Consider the following 15,122-nt stretch of genomic DNA (forward strand, 5'->3'; position numbering starts at 1 on the left):
TAGTCTTTCCTGGCAGAGATCACAGCAGATCCAGCTCACTGCAAACACAGACACACCCAAGCTCTTTTCCTCAAAACTGAAACTAAACACTGCAAAATGGCTGAGCTAAAAACCCAGCTCCACCCACACTCTGACATCACTTCAGTAATATGAGCTGCTCCATTTCTTAAAGGTACATTGCTTAAACATCCATTTCTTAAAGGTACTCTCACATGACACATGGCTCTAGAGGGTTACAAGGTAGCCAGGAAGGAACTCAAAAATGGACTGAGGAGAGCTAGAAGGGGGCATGAAAAAGCCCTGGCAGGAAGGATTTGGGAAAACCCCAAGGCTTTCTACACTTATGTGAGAAATAAGAGGATGATCAGAATGAGAGTAGGGCCGATCAAGGATAGTGGAGGGAACTTGTGCCGAGACTCTGGGGAGATGGGGGAGGCCCAAAATGAATACTTTGCTTCAGTATTCGCTAGAGAGAGAGACCTTGTTGCTCATGAGAACAGCGTGAACCAGGTTAATAGACTTGAACAGGTTGATATTAAGAAGGAGGATGTGCTGGAGATTTTGAAAAGCATCAGGATAGATAAGTCCCCTGGGCCTGACGGGATATACCCAAGGTTACTACGGGAAGCGAGGGAGGAGATTGCTGCGCCATTGGCGATTATCTTTGCGTCCTCACTCTACACTGGAGTAGTACCAGATGATTGGAGGGAGGCGAATGTTGTTCCCCTGTTCAAGAAAGGGAATAGGGAAATCCCTGGGAATTACAGACCTGTCAGTCTTACGTCTGTGGTGAGCAAAATATTGGAAAGGATTCTGAGAGATAGGATTTATGTTTATTTAGAAAAACATAGTTTGATTAAAGATAGTCAGCATGGCTTTGTGAGAGGCAGGTCATGCCTCACAAGCCTCATTGAATTCTTTGAGGATATGACAAGGCACATTGATGAAGGTCGGGCAGTGGATGTGGTATATATGGATTTCAGTAAGGCATTTGATAAGGTTCCCCATGGTAGGCTCATTCAGAAAGTTAGGGGCATGGGATACAGGGAAATTTGGCTGTCTGGATACAGAATTGGCTGGCTGAAAGAAGACAGCGAGTGGTAGTGGATGGAAAGTATTCCGCCTGGAGGTCGGTGACCAGTGGTGTCCCGCAAGGATCTGTTCTGGGACCTCTGCTCTTTGTGGTTTTCATAAATGACTTGGATGAGGAAGTGGAAGGGTGGGTTAGTAGGTTTGCCGATGACATGAATGTTGGGGTAGTTGTAGATAATTTTGAGGGTTGTTGCAGGTTACAACAGGACATTGACAGGATGCAGAGCTGGGCTGAGAAGTGGGAGATGGAGTTCAACCTTGATAAATGTGAAGTGATTCATTTTGGAAGGTCGAATTTGAATGCTGAATACAGGGTTAAAGGCAGGATTCTTGAAAGTGTGGAGGAACAGAGGGATCTTGGGGTCCATGTACATAGATCCCTCAAAGTTGCCACCCAGGTTGATAGGGTTGTTAAGAAGGCGTATGGTATGTGGCTTTCATTAACAGGGGGGTTGAGTTTAAGAGCCGTGAGGTTTTGCTGCAGCTTTATAAAACTCTAGTTAGACCACACTTGGAATATTGTGTCCAATTCTGGTCGCCTCATTATAGGAAGGATGTGGATGCATTGGAGGGGGTACAGAGGAGATTTACCAGGATGCTGCCTGGACTGGAGGGCATGTCTTATGAAGAAAGGTTGAGGGAGTTAGGGCTTTTCTCACTGGAGCGAAGAAGGCAGAGAGGTGACTTGATAGAGGTGTACAAGGTGATGAGAGGCATGGATAGAGTGGATAGCCAGAGACTTTTCCCCAGGGCGGAAATGGCTGTCACAAGGGGACATAATTTTAAGGTGATTAGAGGAAGGTATAGGGGAGATGTCAGAGGGAGGTTCTTTACACAGAGAGTGGTGGGTGTGTGGAATGCACTGCCAGCAGAGGTGGTGGAGTCAGAGTCTTTAGGGACATTTAAGCGAATCTTAGACAAGCACATGGACAGCAGTAAATTGTAGGGGTGTAGGTTAGGTTGATCTTAGATTAGGATAAATGTTCGGCACAACATTGTGGGCCGAAGGGCCTGTTCTGTGCTGTACTGTTCTATGTTCACAATGAGGATACCCTCCATCCTGTTGTGTGGCATTACCACCGTGCTAAATGGGATGATGTGGGCCATCAGCAGCAGAGGAATTGTTTCAACCACAATCTGCAACCTCATGGCCCGGCATATCCCCCACTCTACCATTACCACCCAGCCAGGGGATCAACCCTGGTTCAATGAAGAGTGCAGGAGAGCACGTCAGGAGCAACATCAGGCAGACCGAAAAATGAGGTGTCGACCTTGTAAAGTTACGACACAGGAGTACTTGTGTGCCAAACTGCATTAGCAGCAAGTAATAGACAGAGCAAAGCAATTCCACAACCAATTGATCAGATCTAAGTCATGAATAGTGGTGAACATTTAAACAACTCACTGGAGGAGGAGGCTCCACAAATATCCCCATCCTCAGTGAAATGAAATTAATGAAATGAAAATCGCTTATTGTCACAAGTAGGCTTCAAATGAAGTTACTGTGAAAAGCCCCTAGTCGCCACATTCCAGCACCTGTTCGGGGAGGCTGGTACGGGAATTGAACCATGCTGCTGGCCTGCCTTGGTCTGCTTTCAAAGCCAGCGCTTTAGCCCAGTGTGCTAAACAGTGATGGAGGAGCCCAGGTCATCTGTGCAAAAGACACGGCTGAAGCATTCACAACAATCTTCAGCCAGAAGTGCCGAGTGGATGATCCATCTCGGTCTCCTCCGGAGGTCCCCAGCATCACAGCTGCCAGTCTTCAATTCAATGCACCCTGCGTGATATCAAGAAATGGCTGAAGGCACTGGATACGGCAAAGGCTCTGGGCCCTGACAATAGCTCTGAAGCCTTGTGCTCCAGAATTTACTACACCTCTAACCAAGCTGTTTCAGTACAGCTGCAACACTGGCATCTACCCAGCAATGTGGTATATTGCCCAGGTGTGTCCTGTACACAAAAAGGGCAAATCCAGCACGGCCAATTACCACCCCATCAGTCTATCCTCAATCATCAGTAAAGTGATGGAAGGGTGTCATCATCAAAAACAGTTAGAAGTCTTACAACACCAGGTTAAAGTCCAACAGGTTTGTTTCAAACACGAGCTTTCGGAGCGCTGCTCCTTCTTCAGGTGACTGGAGCGGTATCTGAAGAAGGAGCAGCGCTCCGAAAGCTCGTGTTTGAAACAAACCTGTTGGACTTTAACCTGGTGTTGTAAGACTTCTTACTGTGCTCACCCCAGACCAACGCCGGCATCTCCACATCATCATCAAACTCTCCGCTGGTTGGATTCATACCCGGCACAAAGGGAGATGGTTGTGGTGGTTGGAGGTCAATCATCTCAGCTCCAGGGCATCACTGCAGGAGTTCCTCAGGGTAGTGTCCTCGGCCCAACCATCTTCAGCTGCTTCATCGATGACCTGCCTTACATCAAGAGGTCAGAAGTGGGGATATTTGTGGATGACTACACAATGTTCAGCACCATTCATGACTCCTCAGATAATGAAGCAGTCCATGTCCAAATGCAGCAAGACCTGGACAATATCCAGGCTCGGGGCTGACAAGTGGCGAGTAACATTCACGCCACAGAGGTGCCAGGCAATGACCATCTCCAATAAGAGAGAATCAAACCATCACCCCTTGACATTCAATGGATCACTGAATCCCCCACAGTCAACAATTTGGGAATTACCATTGATCAGAAACTGAACTGGACCAGCCATATTAATACTGTGGCTAGCAGAGCAGATCAGAGTAACACACCTCCTTGGATTGGATTGGATTTGTTTATTGTCACGTGTACCGAGGTACAGTGAAAAGTATTTTTCTGCGAGCAGCTCAACAGATCATCAAGTACATGGGAAGAAAAGGGAATTTTAAAAATACATAATAGGGCAACACAAGGTATACAATGTAACTATATAAGCACTAGCAGCGGATGAAGCATACAGGGTGTAGTGTTAATGAGTCAATAAATAGGAGTCTGATGTAGGAGTCCTTGTTTTTGAGATGCTCTAGAGATGAGTGTAGGGCCAGGGAATGGCGTCTGATGTAGACCGGTTGCGACGGTATGCGAATGAATGAAAAATTAAATGAAAATCGCTTATTGTCACAAGTAGGCTTCAAATGAAGTTACTGTGACAAGCCCCTAGTCGCCACATTCCGGCGCCTGTTCGGGGAGGCTGGTACGGGAATTGAACCGTGTTGCTGGCCTGCCTTGCCCTGCTTTCAAGCCAGTGATTTAGCCCTGTGCTAAACATGCCCTTTTGCAGTGGATTGCAGAATTGCAGTGGATCAAGGCATTCTGAGAGTGGGTGACCTATAATGCAGGCAAGCATTCCGAGGAGTTTCACAGGAGTGTTGTATCGAACAAAGATGGACACAATTGGATACATGTACATTATTGTTGTCCAAGGTGCACACAGCACTTTCCGTGGAATATATACTTCACTGCAGTCCTGGTCAATAAATTGTTAATCATATTTGGTGAATTGAGAATCCAGATGTGGTTCATTGTACTTGTAATAAGTGCATAACAAATAAATATTAGGCACATTTGGTCACCTGATCTGAGCATTCATAGCGTGTCTGTGTGTGTGTGTCCCTATGTGTGTCTGTGCCTGTGTGTGTGTGTGTGTGTGTATGTATGTATGTGTGCCGGTTTGTGAATGTCTGTGTGTGTGTGTGTGTGTGTGTGTTTATATATTTGTCTGTGTGTGTGTGTGTGTATGTGTGTCTGTATGCCTGTGTCTGTGTGTGTGTGTGTCTGTGAGTGTCTGTCTGTGAGTGTCTGTGTGTGTGTGTCTGTCTGTGTGTGTGGATGTGTGTGTGTCTGTCTGTATATGTGTGTCTATGTTGTTATAAATTGTTAATCATATTTGGTGAATTGAGAATCCAGATGTGGTTCATTGTACTTGTAATAAGTGCATAACAAATAAATATTAGGCACATTTGGTCACCTGATCTGAGCATTCATCTGTCTGTCTGTGTGTGTGTTTGTGTGTCTGTGTGTGTCTGTGTGTGTGTGTGTCTGTGTGTGTGTCTGTGTCCATCTGTGTGTGTGTGTGTGTGTCTGTCTGTCTGTGTGTGTGTGGATGTCTGTGTGTGTGTGTCTGTGTGTGTGTGGATGTGTGTGTGTGAGTTTGTCTGTGTGTGTGTGTCTGCGTGTGTGTGTTTGTCTGAGTGTGTGTGTCTGTCTGTGTGTCTGTCTGTCTGTGTGTGTGTGTGGATGTGTGTGTGGATGTGTGTGTGTCTGTGTGGATGTGTCTGTGTGTGTCTGTGTGGGTATGTCTGTGTGTGTCTGTGTGTGTGTGTGTCTGTGTGGATGTGTCTGTGTGTGTCTGTGTGGATGTGTGTCTGTGTGGGTGTGCCTGCGTGGGTATGTGTGTGTCTGTCTGTGTGTGTGTGACTGTCTGTGTGTGCCTGTGTGGGTGTGTGTGTGTGTCTGTCTGTGTGTGTGGCTGTGTGTGTGTGTGTGTCTGTCTGTGTGTGTGTCTGTGTGTCTGTGTGTGTGTGTGTCTGTGTGTGTGTGTCTGTCTGTGTGTGTGTGTATGTCTGTCTGTGTCTGTGTGTGTGTGACTGTCTGTGTGTGCCTGTGTGGGTGTGTGTGTATGTGTGTCTGTGTCTGTCTGTGTGTGTGTGTGTCTGTCTGTGTGTGTGGCTGTGTGTGTGTGTGTGTGTGTCTGTCTGTGTGTGTGTCTGTGTGTGTGTGTGTCTGTGTGTGTGTGTCTGTCTGTGTGTGTGTGTGTGTCTGTGTGTGTGTGTTTATGTGTGTGTGTTTGTCTGTGTGTGTGTCTGTCTGTGTATGTGTGTGTCTGTGTGTGTATCTGTGTGTGTGCGCTTTATTGCTCAGTGAGATGAAAATCAGAAAGTGAAGTATTTTATTAATCACTGTGAATGTTTTACATCACTGGTTCCTGCTGCTGGCAATCTGCCAGTTTTCTATTCCACATAAGCACTGGCCAAGTTGTCGGGACAGAGGAGCTGTTACAGTTCCAGCGATCAGAGTAACCATTTCTGAGCTTCAGAATAATTACAGCCCAGCCTAACAACAGCTACCTGCAGAACCTACCACCGGGCGATGGGCAGCTCAAATTCTGTCTTTTAGTCTGTCAATAAACAGCGGCAGTTTAATCTGTACTCCAGAGTTACACTCGACCTCTGGAGCCGCAGGATTTTCACCCGATTCTCAGGCATGTTCATTGCAATTTACTCCCAACTTCCCCAGAAAATAAAACTCAAACTTGCTCAGAACAGCACAGCCGAGTTTTGGGAAGTGTCAGGCTCCGATTCGACAGTTTAACTACAGCGCAAACTACAGCGGATCGTTTTCTTCTGGATCTTACAGCAATGCGAACAATTGGAAGAATACTTATCAAAAATTCAACACCAACTAAATGTCTTTACAATAAGAGGGTCAGTACTGAGGGAGTGCTGCACTGTCAGAGGGTCAGTACTGAGGGAGTGCCGCACTGTCAGAGGGTCAGTACTGAGGGAGTGCTGCACTGTCAGAGGGTCAGTACTGAGGGAATGCTGCACTGTCAGAGGGTCAATACTGAGGGAGTGCTGCACTGTCAGAGGGTCAGTGCTGAGGGAGTGCTGCACTGTCAGAGGGTCAGTACTGAGGGAGTGCCGCACTGTCAGAGGGTCAGTACTGAGGGAGCGCTGCACTGTCAGAGGGTCAGTACTGAGGGAGTGCTGCACTGTCAGAGGGTCAGTACTGAGGGAGTGCTGCACTGTCAGAGGGTCAGTACTGAGGGAGCGCTGCACTGTCAGAGGGTCAGTGCTGAGGGAGTGCTGCACTGTCAGAGGGTCAGTACTGAGGGAGTGCCGCACTGTCAGAGGGTCAGTGCTGAGGGAGTGCTGCACTGTCAGAGAGTCAGTACTGAGGGAGTGCCGCACTGTCAGAGGGTCAGTACTGAGGGAGTGCCGCACTGTCAGAGGGTCAGTACTGAGGGAGTGCTGCACTGTCAGAGGGTCAGTACTGAGGGGGTGTCGCACTGTCAGAGGGTCAGTACTGAGGGAGTGCTGCACTGTCAGAGGGTCAGTACTGAGGGAGTGCCGCACTGTCAGAGGGTCAGTATTGAGGGAGTGTTGCACGTTTGGAGGTAAGTAAATTAAATGACAAAATCCAATGAAATGACAAATTCAGTGGCTGCCCATTAGAGGGTCTGCAGCTCAGCAGTGCCATCACTCATAGTGGCCATCGCTGGGACTGCACCTTGAGGCTGAGGGAGGATTGGTGGATGTTCACCCTTCAGGGCAGGTAAGTGGGATCAGGGGATATCTGGGCCAGGCAGCCAGATCAAACCTGGCAAGCAGGTGGGGAGGGGGTCTTTGAGCGCAGGTGTGCCCTTGCCCCAGGGTCATCCATTGTTGCCAAAGAGTGAGTACAAGCCCATTGGGAGGCCCTGGGAATTATTTGGTGGCCTCGCTACATGGTGAAGGGCCTCTCAACCACAGGTAAAGTACTAGCAGAGGCAGGAAGAGGCCCTTCATGGACCACACAAGCAGCTCATTGGGCCCAGGGCTGGCAACTGTCCCTGTACATCATCCCGTGGCCTGTCACCAGCCCTTCCACCTCCCAGTCTGCCCTCCTTAAAGAACATAGAACATAGAACAGTACAGCACAGAACAGGCCCTTCGGCCCTCAATGTTGTGCCGAGCCATGATCACCCTACTCAAACCCACGTATCCACCCTATACCTATATGGGCTGGTAAGATTCAGCCCAAAGTCCTTGACATACTTTGAAGAAAGGGAAGAGAGTCGCTTACGTTATCACAGATTGAATTAAATCTCTCAGCCCCGTTTGTACCAAAGGGCGATCAACAGGGTTAAAATAAAAAAATAGCTCACAGGCAAGTTTTCCCTTTTGCTTCAAATCGATTCCCTAAATGTCATCGCAATTGACACACAAAAAAATAATTTGTCAAGACGCAGTAGGTAGGAAAAGCCTTGATGATTGTTTTAAATGCCTCCCAATTGCCTGAACAGGAATACTTGGCTGATTGTGAAGTGGCAGACATTGTACAAAATGATGAAGCAATTTCTGGAGAGGCCTCTGATTTCTCCCAGCTATCAGCTGCTGTGCGGTATGGCGCTGCATGTAATCAAAAGTCTGTTGCAGCATGTGCGAGGCGGTGTAGTGTTTCATCGACAGACTGGATTCGGTACTGAAAGCTCAGGCTTGCAGTGAGGGGGGGGGGGGGGGGGGGGGGGGTGGTGGAGGGGTGGCGGGGGGCATGCTGGGTGGATGCAGTGAATGTTGGGGGGGGGGCGCAGGGGGCCTAGGATCTGCCTTTAACTCTTGCACAAAGGAGAGAGAGAGAGAAGTTCCTTGAAGGCACAAAGATTTACTGTCACACTGCATCAAAGGGGCTGGTTTAGCACACTGGGCTAAATCGCTGGCTTTTAAAGCAGACCAAGGCAGGCCAGCAGCACGGTTCAATTCCCGTACCAGCCTCCCCGAACAGGCGCCGGAATCTGGCGACTAGGGGCTTTTCACAGTAACTTCATTGAAGCCTACTCGTGACAATAAGCGATTTTCATTTCATTTCATTTCATCATCCAGCTCACTGAGTGTCTTAAAATGGGAGGTTGTTCTTCCAAAGATTGAACACCTTTGGACACATGACCCGGGGGTTGACCAGTTAGGGGTGCCGTCAGACATCTCAAAGTAGGGCTTATCTAATCAAGAAGGATAATAATAATAATAATCGCTTATTGTCACGAAGTAGGCTTCAATGAAGTTACTGTGAAAAGCCCCTAGTCGCCACATTCCGGCGCCTGTTCGGGGAGGCTGGTACGGGAATTGAACCCACGCTGCTGGTCTTGTTCTGCATTACAAGCCAGCTGTTTAGCTCACTGTGCTGATCTTGATATTTACAGACTTCTAGACATGATGTTTTGTTGCCAGTTCAATCTGGGGTGGTACAGAATAACAGCCATTCAGCCCCTCGAGTCTGCTCTGCTGTCCAACAAGGTCACGTCTGATCTTCTACCACAACCCCACTTTCCCACCCATCCCTGTGCCCCTCGATTCCCTTATTTACCAAAATCTATCAGTCGCAGTCTTGAATATACTCAATGACTGTGAACCCACTGGTCAACGAATAGGGAAATGCCAAGATTACCAACCCTCTCCCTCCCCAGAGCGAAGGGATCTCTCCTTGTCTCAGTCCGAAATGACCAATCCCTTACCTGAGACTGAGCTGGTTCTAACTCTAAACCCTACTGCCAGGGGAGTCAGCCGGCTTGTCATCAAACCTAAATGATTCCTTAAGTTGGTCATGTAGTCAGAGCAGAAAGCTGCGTGGAGCACTTAAAATGATCCTGGTTTTTGTTATAGCCTGTTTGTCACATCAAAACTCCTCAAAGAATCTCACACAACGAATTAGGTTTGAGGATTCTGTTTGTCTGTCATTCCCTCTTTAGATCTGTATGAATTCTTTACGTAATTTATGGTCTGGGTCCTGAGACTCTGAGCGGTTTGAACCTTCCTTCGTTAGATTAATGGGTAATTGACTATTTAACATGACTTTTGATCAGCCGGCCCACATGTCAAGTAACTGTGGTTCCTAAAGCACCACTGTCAGAGCTGTGACACTCACATCCATACCAACCAGGCCAAAAAAACAAACTCCTTCAAATCTGAAATATAAACAGAATTAAAAATGAGGAATCCTCGACAGGCCTGTCAACTTCTGGGGAAAAGACAGATTAATGGTCCTGCCCACAGTTCTCTGACTTGCTTATTAATCTTTGTCTGATCATCGCTTCTGTGAAGTGCGTTGAGCATTTGCAATCTCAACGCGTAAGTGCAAGTTCTTATTGTACCTGTGCACTTGTCCAGTTGGTTAGCAGCTACGGAGCCCGCAGGCTGTAGGTGGGTGATGTGAACAGCCATTTCCATGATCATTCTGTTTCAGTCTGTTTACTCACCGCCTGCCAGTACCAGTATTTTAAGCTTGTTTGGGGAGCACAACAAGAGAAGGAGGCCATTCTGTCCACTCAAGCCTGTTCTGTCATTCAGTCAAATCATGGCGGATTTACACGCCTTTGTTCCCTATATTTCGAAACCAAACAAAATTCCAGCATAGTTTCTCCGTATCTACACTATCAAATTAATTTTACATTTTAAACACCTCAATCAGATCACCGCTTAAAAGCTTCGGAAGGAATGTAAACCAAGTTGATGCAACCTGTCGCTGTACGGAACCCTCTAGACCCCAGTATTAGTCTGTCATTTATTTTTTTACTTGAATTTAATGAGTGGCTTTACTAAGACCAGAAGACCATAAGACATAGGAGCAGAATTAGGCCACTCGGCCCATCCAGTCTGCTCCACCATTCAATCATGGCTGATATTTTCCTCATCCCCATTCTCCTGCCTTCTCCCCATCACCCCTGATCCCCTTATTAATCAAGAACCTATCTATCTCTGTCTTAAAGACACTCAGTGATTTGGCCTCCACAGCCTTCTGCGGCAAAGAGTTCCACAGATTCACCACCCTCTGGCTGAAGAAATTCCTCCTCATCTCTGTTTTAAATGATCATCCCCTTAGTCTGGGATTGTGTCCTCTGCTTCTAGTTTTTCCTACTAGTGGAAACATCCTCTCCACGTCCACTCTATCCAGGCCTTGCAGTATCCTGTCAGTTTCAATAAGAGCCCCCCTCATCCTTCTAAACTCCAACGAGTACAGACCCAGAGTCCTAAACCGTTCCTCATACGACAAGCTCTTCATTCCAGGGATCATTCTTGTGATCCTCCTCTGGACCCTTTCCAAGGCCAGCACATCCTTCCTTAGATACGGGGCCCAAAACTGCTCATAATGCTCCAAATGGGGTCTGACCAGAGTCTTATACAGCCTCAAAAGTACATCTCTGGTCTTGTATTCTAGCCCTCTTGACATGAATGCTAACATTGCATTTGCTTTCTTAACTCCCGACTGAACTTGCACATTAACCTTAAGAGAATCATGAACAAGGACCCCCAAGTCCCTTTGTGCTTCTGCTTTCCGAAGCATTTCCCCATTTAGAAAATAGTCTTTGCCTCCATTCCTCCTTCCAAAGTGCATAACCTCACACTTTTCCACATTGCATTCCATCTGCCACTTCATTGCCCTCTCCTAGCCTGTCCAAATCCTTCTGCAGCCCACCCACTTTCTCAATACTACCTGTCCCTCTACAGATCTTTGTGGTAGAGCCCCAAGGTGATTCACAGTTTCATGCAGAACGAATGACCAATTTATACTGCACCTTCCACACAGTGAAACTTCACAAGGCACTTTACTGGAGTGTTATCAAACAGTATCAGGTGATCAAAGAGCTAGGTTTTGGGGAGAATCTTAAAGGAGAGATTTAGGAAGGATTTCCCGAGCTGAAGGCCCAGGAAGCTGAAGTCACAGCTGCCGATGGTGGGACAAAGGAACCTGTGGGCGGGGGGATGGCGGGTGGGGGGAGGGTCAGAACCAGAGGAGCTGAGATCTCCAACGCAGTTGGGAAGTGTTGTACAGTCGGGTGAGAAATTAAACGGAGGCTCCATCCGCCCTCTCAGCTGGACATTAGCGATCAAGTCACTTGTGGTCGGCTATATTAGGGGTATTGCGGTACCTAGGTGGGATGTACCTTATACTGTAGTATGAGTGGTAGAACCTGCCTGCTGGTTCCGCCCAGCAGGCGGAGCATAAGAGTCTGTGTTTCACCCACAGCAGCCATTCTGTACCGGAGCTGCTGGGGTAACTACTTGTTCATTAAAGACTTCAATTGGACTACAATCTTGCTTCAGTAGTGATTGATCGTGCATCAATTTAATGAACAAAATTGAAGAATGGCTGCTCTCCACATTAAGCCAGAGTGTCTACAAATCAACCCCCACGTGGCAAATGCAGCAGCACCGAAATGTCAGCTCCCTTCTCTCTCCACAGACGCTGTCAGACCTGCTGATATTGTCCTGTATTTTCTGTTACTGTTACAGATTCCAGCATCTACGGTAACTTGCTTTTATATTCACAATCCCACGGCACTATTTCAAAGAGCAGGGCAGCTCGCCCTTCTACTGAGCCCAGCATTACTAAAAGAGCAGACCGTGTGGTCATTATCACATTGCTGTCTGTGGGATCTTGCTGTGCGCACGTTAGCTGCTGTGATTACGATACCGCGACGTACTGTGAAACACCTTGGCCGGTATTCTCCCCTACTCCGCACCTTTAGGGGCTAGGCCCACGCCGGAGGGGTTGGCACCCCGCCGACCGCCGCAAACGGCCTTTCCACCCGCCAGCCGGCGCGAATGGCTGGCCAAAAGGCCTTCGCCGGCTGGCGTGAGGCCGCGCATGCGCCGGAGCATCAGCGGCCGCTAACGTCATCCCGGCGCATCCGTAGGGGGGTCTCTTCCGCCTCCGCCATGGTGGAGGAAGAAAAAGAGTGTGACGGCGGCGGAAGAAAAAGAGTGCACCCATGGCACTGGCCCGCCCGCTGATCGGTGAGCCCCGATCGCGGGCCAGACCACCGTGGGGGCACCCCCGGGGTCAGATCCCCCCCCCCCCCCAGGACCCCGGGGGCCGCTCCCGCCGTCTGCTCCCGTCGGCACCAGAGGTGCCGTACGGGCGAATGGGCAGCACGGTAGCATGGTGGTTAGCATAAATGCTTCACAGCTCCAGGGTCCCAGGTTCGATTCCGGCTTGGGTCACTGTCAGTGCGGAGTCTGCACGTTCTCTCCCCGTGTCTGCGTGGGTTTCCTCTGGGTGCTCCGGTTTCCTCCCACAGTCCAAAGATGTGCAGGTTAGGTGGATTGGCCATGATAAATTGCCCTTAGTGTCCTAAAAGTAAGGTGAAGGGGGGGGGGTTGTTGGGTTATGGGTATAGGGTGGATACGTGGGTTTGAGTAGGGTGATCATTGCTCGGCACAACATCGAGGGCTGAAGGGCCTGTTCTATGCTGTACTGTTCTATTCTATTCTAAACCATGTCAGCGGGAGAGGCCTTACAGCGGCGGGACTTCGGCCAATCGCGGGTCAGAGAATCGCCGCCGGGGACCCGCCAACTGACGCGGTGTGTTTCCCGCCCCCTCCGATTCCCGGGTGGCGGAGAATTCCGGCCACGGCGGGGGCGGGATTTACGAAGGCCCCGGGCGATTCCTCGACCCTGCGGGGGGGCGGAGAATTCCGCGTGAACGTACGGCAGTCGTGGGATGTGCTGCATGAAGCCGAGTTCATTCTTTTTTCAGATACAACTTCAAGCTGAAATGCAGAGTAGAATAGATATTGGTTTTCCAATGATTTCTGCAGCTTTAACCTCAAGCATGGCAAACGCTTTGACAAATCTGATACAACTGGTGAGGTTCTGCATTTCACTCAGCTGCGATGGTTCTGATTATGGGTCTGCATATTACATTACATTTCCTCAATATATCGTGAATGCCGGAAAAACAGAATTAAGGTGATTTGCCCCTCTGAATGACTCCTCCTGACACACAATGGATGTCGAGTTTCACCCTGTTTCCTTTCACCAGAGCCAGACTTGACATGGATCATGTTTAACAATTCAACCGTTTTGTCTTTGTGCGAATCACCCAGGCTCTCTGTGCCTGGCACCCGGTCCGCACAGAGCGGAGACCACTCTGTCCTCCGCCTGCTGGATCTTATTACTGAAGTACTGGAGTTGCAGAGTAAATAAGTCTTATTACATTATACAGACCCTCGGTGGGAGCACACTCGGGCCAAGGTGGGGAATCGTGGGTCTTGGTGAGGCCTCTTCCCGCAACCCCCTTCCCCCCCCCCCCCTCCTCACCGACAGCTTCCCTTGAGCACCTTTGCAAGGCATTTTGCGTCCTATAGAATAGAAATTCGACTCATTGAGTCTACCCGTGAGTTTTTTCACACACAAATCCGTTCAGTCCTGTCACATCCCCCGCCCATTCCTTCCTTATCATTTCTTTCTCCAGTATCTCTCTAATTTCCTTTTGAACACTACGTTGAACCTGTATCCACCGCAATATCAGGGAGGGAGTGCGTGCCAAATCCTAACCGCTCTGTTTCCCCGTGTGGCCTCTGATTCTTTTCCAAACCAACGTAAATGAAGTTAAATCTGGGACGTCCGATTATCGATCCTTCAGCCATTTTGGAAACAATTTCCGTTTATCCGATCAAAACACTTAATAATTGTATTCACGTCGATCGAATCCCCTTCGGCTGCTTGGCCTGAGGGAGAACGACCCCATCTTCTCTGTAATCCCTCATGACTGGAACCATGCTGGTGAATCGCTCCTGAACTCTCCTGAACTCTCTACAACGCCTCCACATCCTGCCATTGGGAACCATAGTCAATGTGGGGTTGAACATTTTAATCTAGGTTCGGCAAAACCTCTTGTCATTTGTACTCTATACATAAAGCCCATTGAAAGCTCAGGTTTCAGTATGATACACTTTATAGGGCAGCACGGTAGCATGGTGGTTAGCATAAATGCTTCACAGCTCCAGGGTCCCAGGTTCGATTCCCGGCTGGGTCACTGTCTGTGCGGAGTCTGCACGTCCTCCCCGTGTGTGCGTGGGTTTCCTCCGGGTGCTCCGGTTTCCTCCCACAGTCCAAAGATGTGCGGGTTAGGTGGATTGGCCATGCTAAATTGCCCGTAGTGTCCTAAAAAGTAAGGTTAAGGGGGGGGGGGTTGTTGGGTTACGGGTATAGGGTGGATATGTGGATTTGAGTAGGGTGATCATTGCTCGGCACAACATTGAGGGCCGAAGGGCCTGTTCTGTGCTGTACTGTTCTATGTTCTATAACCACGGCCTTGTCAGCAATAACACATAATTTGGTCATTCGCATCATGCAACCAGTCATCTTTAAACCTGGTGGGCTGAATTCTGCGCCGGCGGGATCTGCCATTTTGCCGGCAGCCCGGGGGGGGTTTCCGACGGCGTGGGGCTGCTCCACAATGGGAAACCCCATTGACCAGCCGGCGGAACGGACCATCCCGCCAGTGTGCTGAACCAGAAATCTGACGTGGCTAGGACAGAGAAACCCACCTGCCGCTTCT

This window comes from Scyliorhinus canicula, chromosome 4 (assembly GCF_902713615.1).
Source record: "Scyliorhinus canicula chromosome 4, sScyCan1.1, whole genome shotgun sequence".
Taxonomy (NCBI): Eukaryota; Metazoa; Chordata; class Chondrichthyes; order Carcharhiniformes; family Scyliorhinidae; genus Scyliorhinus; species Scyliorhinus canicula.